We start from the raw sequence: 14,452 nt of genomic DNA on the forward strand, positions 1-14,452 counted from the left end.
TGAGATTTATCAGCCAGTATTAAAACTAAATGCTGTATTCTGTAGACGAGACATGGGCAACTGAAAAAAGTTGAAAAATACCAAAACAACGGCACAAATATACATAATGACTACAAAAAAAAGTATAAAATTGCTGAAAAATGCAAAATAAAAGAAACAACTAAAATACCAAAAATATTCAAAAACAAGATTACTACAAATAAATAAATCAAATTAAAATATGCAAAAAAAACCCCACAAAATGCACAAAAATGACCATAAAAACACACAATGAATCATAGCACACCAAACAACAAAAATACAGAAAAATATACAATAATATGCAAAATGACCCCAAAAGAACACACAAAACAAAATTAAAATACACAAAACAACAAAATTGCACAGAGTGCTCATTATTCCAAATGTTTACACTGCCATATCCCATCGCAGAGGCTTCATTACTGCCTGTTTTTAAGTCACTTGTAAAAACGCACCATTTTACTGGTTTTATGGTTTTTAAATTGCATTGACTTCCTGTACACTGTTGTTTTCCATTTTATTTTTTTGTTTGTTTAAATTGTTTGTCTTGTACCAGTACTTTATTCATCTGTTGTCACCAGGGTTGGGGTCAAGGTTACCCATATTCAATTAAAGTTCAATTACAAATAATCACAATTACTGAGCTTAAAATAAATAACCTAATAACAGTTAATATTCCTCTTGTGTTAGCATCTCTTATGATAACGGATGCTATATCAGCTGTAAAATACACTAAAAACAAATATCATCTAATTTCTTTCCTATCTATTGGTTACCTCATTAGGCTTCCTAATCAATGAAAATATAGGTTTTAATATTTTTGGTGTGTGCGTTTGAGCCTTAATGTGCATACACTCCTATCTCAATTTTTTTTTTTTTTTTTTTTTTTAAATGGTAAAATGTGGGAAAGCTTGAAGCATGAAACATATTTTAATGTTTGTTACATACAGTATGTGTAGAACTGTACATGGAACTGTAACATGGTTCCCCAGTTTTGCATTAAATTATAAATGAGAATTTTTATAGAATTTATCGCAATTACAATTACAAAGTCAATTTTCTAAACTAAATTAAAATATAATTACGATTACGACAGATTTTTAAAATTACAATTAAAATTGTAATTATGCAATAATTGTAATTAATTATCACTTACACAATTACTATTATAATTAACCCCAACCCTGGTTGTCACCTTGTACAGCACTTTGTCCCCCTCTTCCTGGGTTTTTAAAGTGCTTTATAAATACAGTTGGATTAGATTAGAGTTTATAATGTCTAGAGTAGACATCACTAGGCTTTTGGTTGATAATGATTGTCTATGAGTCCACAATGGATCATTAAATTGGATAATTGTAGTTCCCAGGTATGCTGTTTGTTTGTTTTAACATAAAAAAGCAGTTTCACAATAAAAGAGCGTCTGCCTTCATTTCCCAACGAAGGACAGGCTTGTGTCTTAAACGTCCAGGCTGCTGCAGTGCGTACACACTGCTCAGTGTGCAGAACATTAAATCATCATTTTTCTTCCTCATCTCCTATGTACTGTAACTCCTTTACATGAACCTTGGTTAATTCTGATCATTAAATCCTGTTTGGAAGATAGCAACTTAAAGCAAAGTCTGTAAATACGATATCGCATCTCATCAGAAAATAGTGAGGGAACGAGAAGGTAATTTATCTATCAAGGCTAAAAGGGAAGAGAATAAAAGAGATGAAAAGGACATCAAGCCATAAAATATCCGTTTTGACAATTGCACAAGATGTAAAAATGTGAAATTATCAGCCCTGCGGTTTCAGAAATGCAGCATTCGGATGTTTCTAAAGACAAATACAGACGAAGGTGCAGCAGCTGTTTAGGGAGCATCATGGCAGTGACACAAGTGCTTATTCACACAAAAAAGTGCTCTTGGTTATTTTCTGCTCAAATTATCAGAAAATGTAGACAAAAGCAGCGTGTAATTACTTCCTGAGTGTTTACTTTTGGGAACGTTGTAAAATCCATTCTTTGAACTTTTGGCTATTGACTGTGAAACAAACGATCAGCATTGTTCTACTCAACTTTACTTTGCAGAAGTAGCTCTACTTTTTAAGGATTTGTGTACACATGCAAACACATGAACAATCCGTCATCTTCAACCTACACAGTCTGCACTGCAGCACATTCCAAACAGAGCATTGTGTGAACCGTCACGTATAAGTAAAACACAAAACCCTACTTGCATCCACCTATGAGGATAAATCATTCATAGGAACTGAATATGAACAGAATCATAACTGAACATTGACTTTTCCATTGCATTTCATTTGTAGCTGAGGTTTGTTTATTCTGTGCCTTTCAGTCGCTAAGTATTTCTCAACATGTGATATCGAGTCACATCGATCAGTCTCAGCTGGGATCTGCTGTGCTGTAGCTAAAAAAGCTGCCTTTTGTTTTTTTTTGTTTTTTTTGCAAATAGCATTTTTTCGATTAGCCATATGTGATGTGTTTTATTCCATAGGAAGTCAAAACTGAGCTGAAAACTGCTAATGTGTTTATTTTTGAATAAAATGATGAAATTGCCTCTCACTAAAAAAACAAATCTGTTACTTTTCCATTTTCCAGTTTTTTAAATTACATTTCTGTACTTCAAACAGGCAACATATACAGTATATGGCTTACTGTTCGGCACACATGTTTTTAATACACCTGTAATTGTTTGTCTTCTTTAAAACAAGACCACAGGTACTTCAGGCCATCAGTACATATTAGAATGATCTTGTTTTTAAGGAGTTATATAAAGATTACTTAGATCAGGGTGGCAGTCTGTTAGAAACAAAAACTAAATGGACAGATTGTTTTTGGGGAAAAAAAAAATAAAAATGACAAAGCAGGCAATTAGCATTTTCCAGTTAGCATTTGAGAACCTAGGCTTTAAACAAAACACTTACAAAGTGGGGTATGCAAATTGTCATAGGGGGTACGTGAATGAAAATTTAAAAAAACACTGACAACATTGGAAACTAGAATATAAACAGAGCAGCTAATGCTAGGTTAAAGCTAATGCTAGGTTAAAGCTAATGCTAGGTTAATGTTATTGCTAGGTTAATGCTAGGTTAAAGCTTATACAAAGTAAATGCTTATGCTAGGCTAATGCTAATACTAGGTTATTGCTATTGCTAGGCTAATGCTAGGTTAATGCAATTGTTTGGCTAATGGTAATGCTAGGTTATAGCTAATGCTAAGCCATTGTTAATGCTAGGCTAATACTAATGCTAGGTTATTGCTATTGTTAGGCTACAGTTAATGCTAGGTTAATGTTACTGCTAGGTTAATGCAATTGCTAGGTCAATGCTAGGTCAATGCTAGGCTTATGCTATTGAGAGGCTAATGTTAATGCTAGGTTAATGCTAGCTAATGCTAAGCTAAGGCAGGACGACGTGGGCCAGCACCTGCATCCTCACTTGCATTTTCTTCTGGAAATGCAAATATTCTAGTTATTCTAGTTATTATTATTCCTCAAAAAGAGAGGTAGAATTCAGGGACAAATTTCACTGTAGTTATACATTGTATATGACATTATGTTTATTAAATGTGCAGGAATAGGGGGTACATGGCTTCAGGTTAAGGGTACGGGACTATGAATAGTTTGGGAACCACTGTTTTAAAGTAACTGAAATAAGTAACTGATTAGATATCAAGGGTAAATAATTTACATGCGTATGCTGGTAAATAATTTAATAACTTTTGAAAACTGTTTAAAAAAAGTAGAATTAAAAGGTGGCGCATCAACAAAAAAAATTAATAAAACAAAATAAAAATGTAATTTAATTCCTCCTGTTATTCTTCCACTAAAAACTAAACACTTTAGTATTTATATGTTTTGGCATATTGTTAAGAATTGTTTTAACTGGCTTCCCAAAGGAGAAAAAAAAAAAAGAAAATGTCCACACGATCCAATTTAGTTTGGGAAACACTGGCGTGTACTACTGTATATCTGAACAACATCTAGTATAATGTAAATAACCTTACATCAAATCTGGGTTGTGTGGCTAATATGAATTGAATATATATTACTATATTTAATTCCAAGTTAATAATCAGTAAGATACTTCTGGTGATTGCACGGCTGGAGTTTGAAGTGCTTTCTCAGCGTAATTTGGTATTTTTTAAGCAAGTCATCAGCAGCAGTGAGGTTGTCATTTCACAGTAGAGCCTATAATGAAGCTGCTGCTTGTCAGTCCGTGCATAGCTGTGTGTTTAGGGTGTGTGTGTGTGTTTTCTCCAGTAACACTGTTAGAAGTTTAGATAAAGCGGAAGATGGAGGAGGAAAGCTATTAGGAGGGAAGCTTTGCAGATGGTGAGAGTTTAACAGTGAAAGGCAGCTATAGTCCAATCTTCCCAGCACACACATCAGCAAGTGGAGTCTAATTCAGAGCTTTTTTTATTCACTCCGGGTTCCCATTATTGTTACTCATCTTGGCTGTAACATTCTAATCTCCCTATTGTCTTGCATAGAGTTACACATTGTTTTCATAACCAATTCAAAAATGTGGTTGTGGTGGGTTTCCCTTTATATAAATGTTGATGTGATGATGTGAACAATACTCCGCGGACACCTTCTTGATATAAACACAACATTTTATTAATACAAAGTGAAGACGATTGTCCGAATCAGACCCTCCATGGTAAGGTCTGAGAGTAGCAAAGCCAAACGCCACTCAAAGGAAAAAGAACATGTTCTGAAGAGAAACCTGAAACCAACATGATGTCTGAATAAGGCTTTAGCACAAGGAGAGGAAACAACAAATGTTTACTGTGAACCTAAAGGTGGTAAAAATACCATTTGTTAAAAAACTGGAGCCGAAATCAGACACTTGTGACATACAGCTGCGGCTAGTCTGGGAACAAGGAACCTCCTTGGTTTCCGGCTCAATATAACACTCTAGCAACTGTGGTGGCTGGGTTTAATTGTGAAAACAGGTGTTCAAGCATGCAAAAACACACCAATCTCGGGAAAAATGTAGATTGCATTAAATGAATATCATACGAAGCAGTATGTGCAATATGCGCACTGTCAACCGAACTTTACATTTCAAAAATCATAAAGCTACAGTGTTCTAAGAGCAAGACGATAATAACATATGATGAATGTTTGCACTAAATGCATCCGTGAGCCGTCTGCTTGCTTGCTCATCTACTGTTTATGTAGCAAACACACTGATTAAAGTACTGAAAAATGCATGCTTTGGAAAGTGCATGCTCTTAGCCCCGAACCTCATCTATTATAAAATGCATCCAAGATTTGCTCTGTGGACATTTATGTGCACAAAAAGGCAGAGAAACTATTGTGCATAATTTCATCTGCCTTCTACTACATGAGTCACTAAAATGATTGCATTAGCACATTCACCAAAAACAAGTCAAGTGCAGCCATTAAATATGCTAATAGTACCTGAGATATCACAAAGGTTTTAATCCAACATTTCAATCACACTTTCAAATACTTGTTTTTTCTTCTGTAGTTTTGAATAATAAATAATGAATAAATCATTTACTTTTCTCTTGGACATTAAACTACTTTCACAGTTTAATGTCATTAAAAGAGGGAAATCAATATTATACAATCATAGGAAGTTACTGTTTATTTATGTTTTTAATTCTACTGTGAAAGCTAGATAATCCACAGTGTATTTAGTTATTTCCATTGTTACATTTACACACTTTTATTCTGTTAAAATGCCTTCAGCGAGTTAAATTCTTTCTGGCTGTTCAAATATAAAAAAGCAAGGTCAAACATTTATAATTATTTCTCATATTTATGATAGTAACATTATAATGGTATAATTATGATCCAAACAAATGTGTATTAGACTTTCTAAATAAATTGTCCACATCAATTATGTATTACTTGCACTTATAGCTATTTAAACGATCACAGGGGAATCGTGTAATTATTTTAAGACAGCAATAATAAAAAAAAAACAATACAAACAACAGAAGGCAAAAAATGCGAATTAATTCCACGTGTATTATATACAAGTTATTTTTCCAACAGAACAAAAGCAGAAAGTTTCAGCAGCGACTGTTGTTGGGAACAACGCAGTTCAAACAATTGTTTTGCCCTTTACTTTTGCCACATTGAATGAATCCCTGGGAAAGCACGGTCAAGCATAAGGTCATACAAGAGAAACAAGCTCTGGGTAGGTCAAATGGTCATTTACATGGGGGAGCTTTAACATGATCCCAGGTTAAAAATGAAGAATAGAAACGTCTCAGTAATAGCAAACGTGTGACTGAACTGGAGCGCATAAAAACATAATCCATCTATCAATAACCAAAAACAATCTAGTAAAAGAAGCATCATTGTTCAATCTGTTTTAGGTGTTCTCCCACTTTGAACAAACGTGAATTGTCAAGCCCCAACTGCGGCCATGGCCCCTCCCCAAATAATCCTGACAAATGACACATTTCCAAATGTTTTGAACTAACTGGGAAAAAGGGAAAAACTAACTAATTACTGCATAAAAACAACAAATTTAAAAGTGCAGTTGTCAAAAATAGAGGAAATAATCAAACATAATTTGTACTCGGACCCAAAAAGCTTAAAGAAAACAAAAAAATAAATTAATATTTGAAGTCGTTTGTTTTGTTGTTCCGCTTCACTTCACGTGGACATAAATCATTATTTTTGCACTTTAATTCCACGTTATATTTGTTTGTTCCCTGTCGCATATCTAATGCAGTCTAATAATTTCATGCTCTTAATTTTTAAGCTATTCATTATTACGGTCATTGGGTGTTTCCTCCCGTTTGTCGCGCCCCACCCGTCATACCTCCATTCCCCACCACTCGCGTCCCATACTTTGAAAACCACTGTTTATTTTTGTCTTCCTTCGTTGAGATTTCACAACCTCACCATGAAATATTTACTGTCTCTGATAAAGAAAATGCAAACATCAATTTTGCATGTTGCTCAGATTGGCCTTGAGACCATACATCTGTTGTGAATAAGTGCCTGCGTGGGAGGCGCAGCCATTCACTGTTCACTGCAGTCCCAGACAAAACACAATCAGCACTCAAACCATTCATTGATTAGTCATTAGAAGAAAAATCTGAAGCATGACTAATGATATCCTCCAGTGAAACATTTGCTGTAATTAATAATAGTAATTCCAATGGTGTCTGGTGCTAGTCAGTGTTTAACAGATGTATATTTAATTGTAAAAGAAATGTCATATTATGTAGTTATAAATTAAATAAACACATGGTTTGCAAATGTATTAAACAATAATGGAATTAAAATGATCATATACTGACATAATTGATTTAAACAATGAAATAAATGAAAAAAAAACCATGGTTATTTCTAATTGCATACAAGTTCAAAGCACTAGATCTCTCTTATCAAAGCTCCAGTTTAAACTTGTACCAGTTGTATATTGATCAAGTCATTTTCAGGCAAACCAAAGCAACGGGTTTAACAAATGCAAAAGCCTTGTACTTTTGCAAGACTATAAGACCCATCTGCTTCACCATGCTGCGTCTCCTGTTTGCTTTTGGAACCACTGAGTGTGCAAATTAAATGTACACCAGCTATCTTTACGTGACTCCAGAGAAAAAGGAAGGAAAAGCAACCCTCCCCTGCGGCTGTCTCGTGCACATCCCACTCAATGGGAGGGCGTCAGTGTGTGCTGATGAAAGTGAATCAACCCTCCCCTCACACCTTCCCAGCAAAACCAAATCCATCCCCAGTCCAGCAATTTGGAAAGAGACAGACACATACTCTTAGTAAGCCCCCCGCAGTCACGTTTACCACCATCAGGGGGCAGAAGAATCTAAGACCCTGCTGTGAGTACTGCTGAAAATATATCTTGTTGGGCTAGAGATAGTTGAGAGTGGTGGAAACATACTAACACACCCACCCACACAAAAAGAGAGAGAAAGCTACATTGATGAAATAAAATTAGGTAAATATTTGCAAATCTGACCGTAATTCATTGTAATTAGTTGCATCTCGTGAATTTGTAAACGACACACTGAATCATGCAGTAATTGCAACATAATTGTGTTTATTATAAAACAGTTACATTCATTTGTTTTGTTTAAGGACAGTCTGATAAAAAATTATCAAGAATATTACCGTCATCCATCAATTTGCTGACCCATTTGCTCCTTTTTTTCAGGGTCACAGGTAGATTACCTCCTTTTTTCTTTTTCAAAATAACTAATCTGGTCCATTATAATAATGTGCAAAAATTATAGGTTTTGAAAATTCAACTTTAAACCTTAACCATTCAAACCTTTTAAGACAGAAATTATTGCACTTTTACATTCAGCTGCTGAGGCACAGCAGTCTGCCCACATTACTGGAGGAAAGAGCAGCTGTGCATTTTTAAATTACTATTATTGTTAATTATTAATTAAAAAAAATACAATATTGTACCAGCATTTTATTACTGTTATTATTCACAGGCTTCTACAAAGTGACAGATTAAATTCACACTTTAATGCCACATAAGGAGAACTTTTGTCTTCCTCATGGGTAAATGATAAGCCGAGTCCCCTGAAGCTGCTCCGCCCACTTCTCTCAATCTCTAATCCTCCTCCACACTAATAGGATGGCAACTAATTTATTGCTCCCATTAAGCAATTGCCACTGTAACTTTGTGATTATTTCATCTGGACATTGGTCCACCAACACACTTTAATGGCAGTAGAGACCGCCCGTATTTCCCGTGACACCGGACTGTTGGCTCACTGTACAGTGTTGTACTTCGAAGTGCATATCTTTGACATAAATGTAATACAAGTTCACTACTGAACTTGCGTTTTCACGGAAATGCAAATCGGTCCTATAGTTTTGCTAAAGTCTACATGTATTGCATTGCACAAGTTTGATTGAAGCAACAAAAAAAGAAGTTAAATAATGATTATTCTTTTCTTTTGACACAAATTTATGGGAAAAAAAATGTTATTTATGCATTTAATAATTGTATGTTCCTATTATTGGATGCCATTCCAGTAACAACAATGCAGAATATGACAATGACTTTCAATGTCGTGGATAAGGATTGTACTAGGAGTGTGCTACTATAAGATACAAATGCCATTAAGTAAAATGTCAATATAAAATGCTACTGAGCTTTACAAAAAAAAAATGTAATGGTCTTTAAAACAGGAGCCCCCACGTTTTCATCCTAAAATACAGCTAGCCTATCCGGGAATAATCCTATCTGCAGAGGGGAGAGGTGTAGAGCCTTGTCAATTTCTCAGATGGTCGAGCACTGAAGGCTTCATTTCCTCTGTGTGCGTGTGTGTGTGTGTGTGTGTGTGTGCAGGGGAGAGAGAGAGAGGAGAAAGGCTAAAACACAGGAAAAGGGTTTCGATGCATGAGAAATAAAAAGAATGAAAAAAAAAAAGAAACAAGAAGCAAAGATAAAGAGAGGAGGGAAAGGCGCATGCATTCCCACATCCTTCCTGTTCAACCCAGCACAGCTCCTAAGCACCCATTTAATTACAAATGGGGATTAGGGAGCAATGGCGTAATGTTTCCAAGTGTTGAAAAAAAAAAAAAAAAAAAGTAAAACGAGAAGCTATCGTTTTAGAGCGCAGGAATTTCTGTTCCTCTCCCGGCTAAACATTGTCAAACAAATCTCCATCTCTCTTCCAGCCTCCCTGGGATGTTCAACCATTCAGTCAACTATTTGTAAATGTATCTTTCCCTCTCTTCATCCCTTTACAGTGATGTCAGCAATTTCTCTTGTTTCTTTTCACGCACTGCAGGAATCTGTGCAGCACAGTTGCATCAGAACTACTGGCACTACAGTGTTCCAGCACAGGAGGTCGACTGTCAGTTCGCCACGAGACTTGTCTTCTGGCGCCACAGGCTGGAAACACTATATTTAATGGGAAGTAAACTAAAATCTCCTCAGTGGGCGGGAAGAATGGGAGGACGTTTCCATTTCTTTCAACTGTATGTGTTTTGGGAAAGGCATATTGTAGTACTCAAATCAAAGAGTTGGAATTTTATTGATATGACCACATTCCTCTCTGCGAAATAACCATTTCAGCTAATAGAGATTAAATGGACAAAATAAATTGAATTGCTAATTTTTTCTACAAAATGTGTGCTAAAAGCAGCCAACTTACAGTATTAAAATGTGTTAAGTTTAGGAGGCATATATAACTAACGATAATAGTTTTGTTGTGGATGAAAAGAAACCCAATGTATCTTGCCGTTTTGGTGCCTGGTGTTACTATGTAGTACTATTGTAGTACTCAAGATTGCAATTTGAAGGTCTTGGTCTTGTCTCAGACTCGAGAGCATTTTTACACTGTTTTGTCTTGGTCTCAGACTGGCCGGACTTGGAATATTCTACTAAAACCACTCAAGACCAGTATTTATCTGCTATTCTTCAACTTCAAGAATGTGTTAAAAAAAAAAAAAAAAAAGGAGAAGCACTCTTTTATGTGAGACTCGAAAAATTTCTAGACTTATCAGTGGCTTTTAAAATCAAATAAGTCAGAAATTTGAGATATTTACATGCTGTGCTTTAAAAAGTTGGAGACACCTTGTTTTTGTCAGTCAAATCTAATTAAAATATAACTCAAATTACAAAGAGAATGCTCCTCAACCGTTCAACCTCATCATAGTTTTTAAAATCAATGACTTGAATCTTGACTTGGTCTAGACTTGGTCTTGACTCGTCTTGGTTTTGGTCTTAACTCCCTAAAGTCTTGGTCTAGACTTGGTCTCTTTGCGTTCTGGTCCCTTGTATCCACATAGCAACAATAATCTTGCTGCATTACTTTAGAGAAGTCTTAAATTCCTGCTGTTGGCAACTTGCTTGTCCATCTCATATACCAAACCTAGAGACCTAAGCCAGTTGAGTGACCGGTGACCCTTTGTAACCCTGTTTAGATAAGAAGGAATGGAAGATGAGATGAAATTTGTCATCTACCCAAAACGTTTTTCAGAACAAAGGCCTGAACGATGAAGATCTCAGAAAAGTCTTGCATGCAGTGCCAAATATACTGTACCAAACCTAGTTTTACTGCTTAGTTTAAAATAAGATTCAACATTGTGAAGCTTGCATGTGTAAAAAAAAAAAAAAAAAAAAAACAGAACAAAGCTAAGATCTGAAGTGCATTGAAGGTCTTTGATGTAACTGGGAGATTTGAAAAAAAGGAACTAATCAAATCACAGACCCAGCCTTCTACATTCAGCACATTACGTACACATTCATAGCTCCAGATGAAAAAGGTTTAATTTAGCATACTTCCAGAGGCTGCAAATCTACAAAACAGCTCACACAGACGCACGTGAAATCTCAGTCAGCCTCGGATGTAAACATACGCAGCTACGCGTCAAAAGCTGGAGAAAAAGAAATGAAAAGAAGCAGGCGGCGGTCATGTCAAAGCAAGGAGCTTCAGCAGGACAACTCTTTGTTTACATGCCCCGGAGGTGACTTTTTAACAGTCCATGGTCCATTAAGTGCATGATTTTGACATAGGCTATTGTGGAAGCGCTTTAAAAGTGACAGGCCTGAGTCAGAGTCCTCTGCAAGGCTCAGATGTGCATGTGCTGACATGCATCCAGGTTGTCAAAGACACAGCGTGCACTGCAATTTTTCAAGGCAGTTGTCAGAGCTCTTTGACACAACTATTCCAAACTTAGTCATGGAGTTTTCTGGTGTTTGTGACTCAAGTAACAAGAACTTGATTCTTCGACACAGTCTCTTCATCCCAAGGCAACATATAGTCGTGTACATGTCATACTGTAGAAAGGTGTGGAATATAGAACATATTGGTGCATTAACTTTGAGTCAACTTTTAATTTTAAAAATTACATCTTTAATAATCCATGTTTAATTACAACTAAATTATAATTATGTTGATTTTGTCCAATTACAAATAAAATTACAATTATTTTTCTCAATTACTAAAGTCCAATTACAAATAATCACAATTACTGAGCCTGAAATAAATAAGCCAAAAAGGTTACCTTCCTTTTGTGTTAGCATCTTTTATAATAATGGGTCAGTTTGACCCATGCCTTAAGTCAGCTGTAAAATACACAAAAAAAATATTATCTATCATCCAATCAGTATCTATTCTTTTGGTTTCCTTGTTAAGCTTCCTTATACATGAAAATATTGGTATTCATGTTTTTTGATGTGGGCGTTTGAGCATTTTTTTTTTCTGTCAGTATACACTGATCCTCAAGAGAACTGGTAAACTTGATATGAAACATATGTTAATGTTGGTTTACTACATAGGCCTATGTGTAAACCAACAATTATGATTTCGATTATAATTATGTCATAAAGGTAAAGCTAAATCAGTTACTGCATCCCAAGCTCATTAAGCTTTGCAGTAGGTCTATCTGTAAAACAATCAACAAAAAAAAAAAAAAGACCAAATATTATCAACAAAAATGTATGTTTGTTTGGAATGACCTTGACCCGAACTCAAAAAGTCATTGGTTGTATTAAACGGGCCGCCTAAGGCTCTCTGTTGCATGGCAAAGTTAGACAACACCCCAGAATATCCAGCTGTAACAGGATCCTACAAAGTGCACCACTTTAAAGGTGCTTTAAGAGTTTATGACACCATCTGACCTTGGAAGGTAATGCAATACAAATCTATCGTTTCAAAAAACTCGTCCCCAAGGTTTGACATTAGAGAAGCTAGGCCCACTTGTAACTTGCATGAAAGTTCAATATGAAATGACTTTTCTAGATGGTTCCACCTGAGAGCAGAACATACACAACATGTTTTATAATGGCTCGATGAAGTTTAACACTTTGCTGCTAAAACAAACGACAATGAACGATTGACAATGAAAATAACACTGCATTGAACAATGTATAGCTACATCGACGATAACAGAAATTGACCAAATGTGCCGGCCGTTGAAGGTTTTTCCTTCACAAGGTCAACACATCAATCTTCCTTCTCACATGTAGTTTTTATACTTTCATTGTCCTCCTTCAACGCAGTTATAAAACCATCACTCACCACCCCCGACCCCCCCATTTTGTACTCATGTCCTTCTCATTTCTCTGTATTCCTTTATTTTCACCGGCCTCCATTTTACTCCTTTCCTCCTTTGTCCCGTCCTGTTTGTCAGGGCAGACCTTGAAGTGTCATTTTCTTCCTTTGCCGAGACACATTTTTCCCTGCAAAAGGTTCTTATCACCCATTTGAGAAGTGGAGGCCAGAGAAAGGGAGAAGAGGATGAAGGTGAAAGCGCGTTACAGTGAGGCGAGCAAAGGAGAAAGAAAAGGGTCAGAAATGTGAGGAGGATTTATGAATGCAGAATCACAAACACAGAATTTGGAATTGTTTTCTACAGTTCTTGTTATCTCTCGGTGAGGTTAAGAGCAGAGATAACATTCTCTGACTTCAGGTGGGCTTTGTACAACCTTTAATCAGGATTACGTACCTTCTACAGAATCCCTCCCAGTTTCTAAGCTGGTTTTGTGTCTCCACTGGAAATGAACAGATGCTGTTTTCACCTCAGACACAAGACCATAAAAAGAATACAGTCGCCTTCTCTGATTGGTTCTTTTCTGTAATCGTAAGGCACCGCCTCCTTTTTACTTTTGCACCTCAGCTGCTCATTGGAAAAACAGCAAGCTGCATTTGTCGTCATGGGTTTGCATGTTCTCACATTTAAGTCGTGATATGATATATATATATATATATATATATATATATATATTTTAGATGGGAGTTTATAAGAGAGTATTGTTGGCAGAGGTGTCCCGATCAAATATTGATATCGTATATCAGTCCGATATGATTCGTGCTGGTATCGTATCAATATTGGTATCGGCCAATACGCAAGGCTGCAATATCGGTATCATATCGGAAGTGAAAAAGTTGTATTGGGACATCCCTAATTGCTGGTATCATTGTAAAAGATTATGTTTGGCACATAATGAATAAACTGAAGCTTTTTGAACAACTTGCTTCAATCAGAAGCCATTACATAGAACTTAAAATGCTTCATTTGCATAGAAATTTTTAATTATGTTTTACATTTACCTGCAGATGTTACTTACACGTAAATGGTTACACCTGCAGCCTATAGTTGTGGATTTGATATGAATTTCATAGTGTGCGTATCTTTTTCAATGCACTAATAAAAATGTATCACTATCATCAGTATTAGTAAGATTCTTCGCATAGGTTTAGGTGTTGAATAATACGCACACAAAAAAGATAGCCACAAATTAAAAGAAATTGAAAACACATGACATTAACCTTAAAACCATAAGAAAATAGTCACACAAATATGTTCTGCCAATTTTTTATGCAATTATGAGAGATTTTTGAAGGTAATTTTTCCAGTCTTTGGACAAGAATTAAGATGATCCCATTCCAACATTGTTGAAAATGGCATTTTAGCATATCTGAGGAACCCCCGCAGCTCATCTGAATATA

The 14,452-nt window shown here is 35.7% G+C and overlaps 1 protein-coding gene across 16 annotated transcripts in view; it reads right to left on the minus strand.

The window, feature by feature from the left end:
• The window catches only part of nrxn3b (neurexin 3b), a 383,656-nt gene that overhangs the window by 240,625 nt on the left and 128,579 nt on the right, over positions 1-14,452 (minus strand). The gene's annotated exons all lie outside the window — the stretch shown is intronic.

The sequence above is a fragment of the Gouania willdenowi genome, chromosome 24, assembly GCF_900634775.1.
Source record: "Gouania willdenowi chromosome 24, fGouWil2.1, whole genome shotgun sequence".
NCBI lineage: Eukaryota > Metazoa > Chordata > Actinopteri > Blenniiformes > Gobiesocidae > Gouania > Gouania willdenowi.